Below are 8410 nucleotides of genomic sequence, written 5' to 3' on the forward strand. Positions count from 1 at the left end.
ATATATTTAAAACAAAATCATACATTAAAACAGAGATGTACAAATCCCGGGAGCTCCGTGTGCTCCTTACAAATGACAGCGGCCTCCTAACTTTTGCATTTTTCTCTAGTCCAGTCTTGGAGCTGGAAACGTATCTGTACTTGTACTTTTACTGAGTACTGTACCTGGTATCGGTGCATCCCTATTTCTGATAATACAATCAAAGCTCACTAGAAAAAATCCATTTATATAGTGAGCGCTGCCTTCCGTCTGCCCATCACTTCCAACAACTTCCTGGACTCCCAGTGTGCTTTGCGTCTCTTTCCCTGCTACTTGTAGTGATGCAATCTCCATTTCTCAAGACTATCCCATTATCCATTGCTTCCAGCAATCAATGATAATGTTACACTATTCAGACGTTGCATTGTAGTTCAGAAGGCAGGCTCTGCGATGGTGACACAGGGAAGCACATATTCACGTGGCTGAGTGAAATGGTGTCAGTGCATTGAGGATGGGCATGCTATGGACATCTACATGGATATGGTTATTAGGAGTGGGATAGAACGTATGGAAATTCAATATACATATTAATAATATTTGTGGCAGTGAGTGGCAACGCCACTATGTAAAGTGGCAAATAGGGTCACCCAGGACTCTCAGCCAGAGGGGCTGAGCGGCTCCAGGAAAGTACTGTTACCAGGAAAGAGCTGGTTTTACAACTCATTCCGGGTTTTCTAGATTATAGTTGGGATCCTGGAGCCGGGAGATTTCTAAGAGAACTGGGAGGGAAGATATCTCCATTCCTGGGTCTGGGCTTTCGTGGTGACCAGCACCAAATGATAGTACACCTGTACACAGCCCTTATGAGGAGGATGCTGGGTCAGGTTCAAGGTTCCAGCTGGAAGACAAGGAAGGTGTCTGTCCAGGAGTCAGGAGGACTCGATCCTGGAACCAGGAGTCAGGACGACTCGATCCTGGAACCAGCCTGTGTGGCAAGTCTGTGGGAGGCAGCCTGTTTGGGAGAGGTTTTTTTTTGTGATAACACGAAATGCAAAAACATTACATGTGCTGTGCTGTGTTTGAAGACCCCTGCAAGGGAAACCCCTGTGTGGACTTTTATGTTTGAAATAATAAAAGTGGGCAAAGAAGCCCTTAAAAAGACGTGGTAAGAGAGTGGACTCCGTCCTTAACGTGCTACCATTGGAAGCTAAATCTCACATATTATATATAATTACACATATATACATACACACATACATATATACACACATACAGGGTGGGCCACGGAAAAGTAGCCCGCCTCCAATACTGGTGCCACGCTCTTTGGAGGAGGTGTAGCCCCTTGCTTTGTGTCTGGCGATGTGGTGTCGCCCCGCGATTGTGCATGTGAAATGTACAATGAGAGCGCCAGACCAAAGGTCTAAGAGTCCAAATTCTTTTCATATCAGTGTTAGTTCAAAACAAGAAAACATAAAACAGCCAATGCATTATGGGGGCTTGACACCACCTGTCATACCGATTCTGGGCACACTTTAGTGTTTTCCCGTGCAGTCCTGGTGACTGTATAATTTCTAAGTCCTCCTGAATACAATATCTGAGCCCCGAAGAAGGGTCAGATCTCCGAGCCCCTGAAACGTGTTGACATTTTAGTGATAATGATAATAAACGTTTTTATAATAATGAAACACAGAATTATGCATTTTGTATCATTCCGTTTCATTATTTCATTATTTTGTTAATGTCGGATAATTGTTAATAATGTCGGATCCTTTTAGCAATCATGTTGTTATCTTGCGTTATATTAGTAGGAGAATTACTTCTTTTATGGTAATTTTACACCATTAATGTTCTAATGAAAGGATTTCTCATTTTTTTAAATAGATTTTTTTTCTGTTTCATCAATAGTTCTCTTATGACATGAATTTTGTCTTCCATACGAACCTTTATAATTTCTTGCTTATGTTGCAGACCTGATAAAAGCGGGAGTGTGTGAACCCCTGAAACGCGTTGACCTTTTTCTACCAATTATGAAACAAAATATTACTTTGGACTTTTGATGGTTAGTGTGATGCTCTTACTGCTTCTTGTATAGTGGGACATTTCTCAAGACCGCCCCAACCCTTCCCCCGCTCTCCTTGGGTGTGGTATATATGAGCAGCCTGACCGAAGCAAGTCAGCTTGAGCAGCCTGACCGAAGCAAGTCAGCTTGAGCAGCCTGACCGAAGCAAGTCAACTCAATCAACGAGAAATGGTCTTTTACAGCACTGGATATTATAAATAGAAAAAGATTTAGTGCCTTTTCTTGAATGTACCAGGAAAAAATTTAATTGATGGCTTTTAAGCCTTCTATCCAAGCCAAAAAATAATTAGCTTTATATACATTTTTAGCGCTCATTCAAGGGGGCGTGCACATCTGTACGGCATGCACGCCCATGCAGAAACCTGCTCCTGGGAGGGACAGGTGCTGCCTGTAATTGCGTGCAGCCGCCTGTACATCCCTAGGGGAGAACGCTGCTGAACATGGCTATATGCCAACCCGAACCTGCGCATCTATGAATGCTTGGGTGTCTGCACCTGGGCACACACTATCTGCATCCAGGTACAGGCACCCGGACTTGCACGGGGTAATCAGGCTTGCGTTGAGCAAGGAGCAGCTGTGTCTTCTAGAAATGGCAACATTTAGGTCTCATTCACAGGGACGTGCACGTCCATACATTGTCACGCCCGTGCAGAGAGCTGCTCCCGGGAAGGGACAGGTGCTGCATGTAGTTGCGTGCAGCCACGTTTATAACCTTATTGGAGGACGCTGCTGCACATGGCTACATGCCAACCCAAGCCTGCACATCTGTGCAAGTCCAGGTGCCCGTACTTGGACGAACACATTTTGCATGCAGGTGCGGGAACCCAAACGTGCAGATTTAGGTTGGCATGTAGCCAAGGGCAGCTGCGCCCTCCTATAGGGACGTACTGTCGGCTGCATGCAATGATATCTTTTGCTACATGTGCTCCAAGATGGAGATTCTCATAGGTTAGAGTTAGGACCGCACTACACAGTGGGGCCTTGACGTGGCAGTGCGGCTTTCACATATTCCGCAGAAGACGTGCATCTAAAACCTCTGTTTTTAACCTTAGCGGTTAGACAGGTTTTGTTTTTTTTTGCATGCTGGCTGGTGAATGTGCTGGGAAACATTTTGCTGGTGCCCGTACTTGGACGCAGACAGTTTGCATGCAGGTGCAGGAACCCAAGCCTGTGAGATGTGCAGGTTTGGGTCGGCATGTAGCCATGGGCAACTGCGTCCTCCTATAGGGACTTAGTCGGCTGCATGAAATTACACGCAGCACCTGCCCAGGGCCGGTGCTAGGATTCTTGCCTACACAGGCAAGGTGCATTTTTGCGCCCCCCCCTCCCCGACCCCCTGTACTTGTACTTGTCAAAATGCCCCGATGTTTGCGCTATGGTTTTTTTTTTTCCACTTACCTTCAGCACGGGAGAGCAGCGGCCAGTCAGCGCTGGTCCGGTGGGAGGAGCTCCAGGTGGGGTCCGAATTTAGCTGGCCGGCGACTGCCTGAGGTGCCGCGCGTGTCGAGATCCTCTGGCAGTCGCCGTCCAGGCAGTGCCCTCAAGCGGCCGCCTGACTTGCCTTGCGGTAGCGACGGGCCTGCACCTGCCCCACCCAGGAGTAGCTCTCTGCACGGGCGTGCATCTCTGTGTGAATTAACCCTATTTGTTACAACTTCTCAAAAACACACCCACTTCTTGCTTGCTCTGGCGGTTAAAATTTAAAAAAAGCTTCAACAAGTATACCTGTGCCTGTTCCAACTTTAAAAAAAACAGATTCTCCATTTACCAGGAGCTCCCCTTTAACCGTGTCTCCTGCAGGCGCCATTTCTCAGGCGCCTTGGCGTTGCTCCACCCGTCGATAATATACTTTCCTGTGTCTTATTTTGATGTTTAATAGCCTATTAAACAGGCTGGAAAGACGGGCGCCGGTGACGGGACAAACATGCAGACCAGCTAGTAAAAAAAACACCAAAATGCATTAAATAAAATGAGAAGATCTTACCGGCATGGAGGCGGTAAATAAAGCTCTCCCTTTATTTTTACACCACTACCAGCGATCCCGAGATGGATTTACACACTCGGATTTACAGCACCTTCGAATATTGTAATCAGCGGCTCGCCTCATGGATTAAGTATAAATTATCTGCCTTGTTTCTCAGACAAGTGAAAGTAACATAGTGAATTGAAAAACAAACAAACAATATGCGCAGATAAACAGATGGTTAGGAGAGAAATAGCAGTGTACATATGCTAATTTCCGTGTATGACAACAACGGCGCTGAAATATTTAGTGAGGCTGTTATACTGTTTATTTAAATCAAAATATGGCGAGTTTCTAGCAGATAATATATAAAAGATGCAAACATCTAATTACCTAGAAAATCTAAATTTAATGTAAAAAAAACAAAAGTTTGCCTGGTGGGCCCGAGGCGGAGAGGGCAGCGTGGGGCGGATTCATTAAAACTGCAGAAAAGTAAATGAGCGCAAACGGGAAAGTAATTGCCAATAGCAACCAATCCGGTTGTATCTTTTATTCTCTAAAGGATTAAACAAAAAAATGCATAAAATACACCGACGTTCTAAATGATCGTTTTCAGTAACGACTTCACTTTGCGCTCTTTATCTTTTTTCCTGTTTGATGATACAGCGCCCGCGGGAGAGAATAAGAGAGAAGTAGGTAAGACAGGACAAAACGGATATTCTTATACAGACATTGTTAAAGAAGATACAGAACTGCAATATTAAAAGGAGAACTATGGGGTCAGGGCTTTTCCCCATAGTTCTCTGTAGGGTAACGGGAGGACACAAACTAGCGTCCTCCCGTTACCCTAAGCTCAGTATACCGCGAGCTACAGCTCCCTATATACTGAGACGCCGGAGCGGATCCCGACATCGATGTCGAGATCCGCCCAGCTGCGTGAGTGACAGCTGGCTCTGCCTATCTAGAGGCAGAGCCAGCTGTACCCGCCCCCTCCCTCGTCCATTCCGCCAGTCAGCGCTGGCGGATGGGAGGGGGGAATCCAGCCCCTCCCCTGTCACGGCAGAGAGCCTAACAGGATCGAGAGGTGAGCGAACGCCGGTATATGTTCGCTCACCTCCCGATCTACTGAGCCGACCTGTGACAGTCTCATTGTCACAGGTCGGCTAGAACTATGAGGTGAGTGAAAAGCACTCACCTCATACTTCTCCTTTAATGTCAGACCGGTGACATAATTGAGAATGCAGCCTATCCATTTACTAGAGTTGATGACATCACTCAGAATGAATCCTATCCATTCCATGAGAGCTGTGACATCACAGAGAATGCAGCCTATCCATCCACTAGAGACCAATGACATTATGGAGAACGCAGCCTATCTGTTCATAGGAGACCGGTGACATCACTGACAATGCAGCCTATCCATTCACTGTAGACCGGTGACATCACTGAGAAAGCAGCCTATCCATTCACTACAGACCAGTGACATCACCAAGAATGCAGCCTATCCATTCACTAGAGAGCGGTGACATTACTGAGAATGCAGCCTATCCATTCACTGGAGACCGGTGACATCACCGAGAATGCAGCCTATCCATTCACTAGAGACCGGTGACATCACTGAGATTTTAACAGAAAACAGTACAGATTTGATGTCAGTGTTCTATAATGTTGAAGATGAATACTTTCTCCACATAGTAAATCACATCCGTTTTCCTTCTCGGTTAATGAAAAAGAAATAGCTTTTTTTTTCCAAAAGATGTGTTTCCCTTTAATAGGGTCACCAGCTCCCCGTCCTCCCTGACTGACCAGACGGCCAGAGCTCTGTTATGGTAATAAACTGTTATCTAGAAAGAGGGAGAACTTTGAAGGCATCGAAGATGATTCTGACACTGCGAATGTTCCCATTGTTCCGGACAAGGCTCGTTAGGAGAATGTTTTTGCTTTACGTCTGTTCAATTTTTTAATGATTTTCAACTGAACTTTATCTAAATGATGTGAGATGCGGTTGGGGTAATTGTATTAATTGTAATAAGCCTGTGAATTCTGTTATAAATGTATCCTTTTGCTGAAGAGCATTCATTAAGGCAAATTTAACAAGAGCAAACCTCATTTTTAATAAACGAAGTCATGGATCACATTAAGATGGTAGGATTACTTTGTGCTATAAATAACCGCTGGCTTCTTATTCCGGAATAAAAATTACCGCCTCTGTGAGGAGCTACTTTCTCATTTCTTCCTTTTAATGTTTCTTTGAAAATAAAAATATATTAGCAAGATTATGAAAACGGCCCAGCTCCCTTTAGGAGGAACTTCATGCGCGGCAGTCTGCCTACATTGTGGCCATAGGCTGAAAGGGTCCAGGCATGTTTGGACAGTAAATCCAACCAGTGTGTTTTGGGTCTAGCCACACCTCCTCCCGGCCATCTGGTACAGTCCCAATGGGACCTTTCAAACACCACCTCAAAGGGAGGAGTCCAGAAATAACAACACATTTTTACCTGCAGGATTTATATCTGATTTTCATCTCCAGAAAGAGGTTGCCATTTTTGTTGAGTTGGTGTCAGGGTGCCACCCTGACTTTACTGGTTTGCAGCATTCTGGCTTGGCTGCCTGTTTACCCACCTGTGTTTCCTTCTTTGCCTGAGCAGACTCTGGAACGTTGTTCACTACTCCCAGGCTCCCTTTTATGGCCAGACAGGAGAGCGTCATCTGAGAGAGTCAGATGGGAGTGTCCTGTCTCTGAGTTATGATGTCACCCCACTCACTATATATAAACCACACAGTCCAGTCTGACCTTGCCCTTGCGTGGTCTTCCTGCTAGTGCATTCCTGCTGTTCTGAGTATCCTGTTTCCGTGTATGACCCGATCCTGGCTGACGTTCTCCTCTGGCTCCTGCTCCTGGCTTGTTCCTGACAACGCTGATTTCCTGGCTCCTGGCTTGTTCCTGACTACGCTGATTTCCTGGCTCCTGCTCTTGGCTTGTTCCTGATGACGCTGATCTCGGTGTTCCTGACCTGGCTCGAACGACTACCAACTCCGGCTCCTGACCTTGGCTTGTTCCGGTTTATGATTCTACTTGCTCCTCTGCACGCTGTTCTTAATAAATGTTTTAACTAGCACCTTTTGCTTGTCTGGTTTTCATTGTGCTCTGAGAGTTGGAACTTGAGCTCACCAATCACAGAAGGTTCTCCTCTTCTCCTCTAGACTTAAAAATCTACACCAGGGGTAGCCAATCTGCGGCCCTCTAGCTGTGATGAAACTACAAGTCCCATTAGGCATTGCAAGACTCTGACAGCCACAGGCATGGCCTACCAAAGCAGATGCAGGATAGTATTTGTAGTTTCCCCACAGATGGAGGGCCGCAGTTTGGCTACCCCTGCTCTATACCATAATATTTGAGTCCAACGTTACCCCAATTCAAAACACCCAAGTATTACGAAGCGCATATACATTGCATTATACATTGAGGGGGATTTATCAAAACTGGAGCAGATTTGCACTGCAACCAATCAGCTTCTCTATCTTATTTTCAAATCTTACCTGAGCAAACTGAAGAGAGATGATGATTGGTTGCCATGGGGCAACTGCTACAGATTTTGTCTGCTCCAGTTTTGGTAAATTCCCCCAATTTTTTCTTAGTTTCTTCAAGCCCCGATGAAGAGCCACATCCCCCAAAACCTGTAGGGTTCTTTAAAAAAATGTGATTTGCAATATACTTATATCTGGACTTGAATATTATGGTGTGGAGCTTCAGTTCCGGATCCCATGATCCTCATCATAACCAAAGAGGACCATGAAAATCCATCGGTGTGTAGAAGCTGCCAGGCCAATATCCAGATTACCACTAAATCTCACCACCACCATACTATTGGTACAATAGTTATATACAATACAATACAAAATTAACATATCACAAGACTTCAGGGTTCCAGTTCCTCAAGGTTGCTCTTCTCCTCTGGCAGCAGCAATGGGTGGTCCTTACTCCTGAGCATGGGAGTTCAAGTCAGTGCAGTAGTACTTTGACTCAAGACCAGTATTATGACCTTGACCAGTCCATGACAACTTGGGCTCTTAGGAAGGTGGTAGAATGACACTGGACCAAAGAGGGGCACCACTTACCGGAGGAATTGAAGGGGATACAGCAGGAAGAAGCTTATTTTTGGGGTTTTCACCTGCTGGGTTACTTATTTTTTTTACCAGTTTCCAAAAAGTAGAGATCTGCTTCAATCAAACCTTCTTGAAGACCAAATCACATTGCTGTAGACTTTGGTAGAGGAATCCATATGATTCCTAAGCATGCACAAACTTCTTACAACCAGGGCCGGATTTACTCTCTCTGCTGCCCCAAGGCTAGGTTCTTCAATGCGCCCCCCTATCCGCCAACCTCC

The sequence above is a fragment of the Nanorana parkeri genome, unplaced genomic scaffold (assembly GCF_000935625.1).
Source record: "Nanorana parkeri isolate BGI_ZX_2015 unplaced genomic scaffold, ASM93562v1 scaffold135, whole genome shotgun sequence".
NCBI classification, from domain to species: domain Eukaryota; kingdom Metazoa; phylum Chordata; class Amphibia; order Anura; family Dicroglossidae; genus Nanorana; species Nanorana parkeri.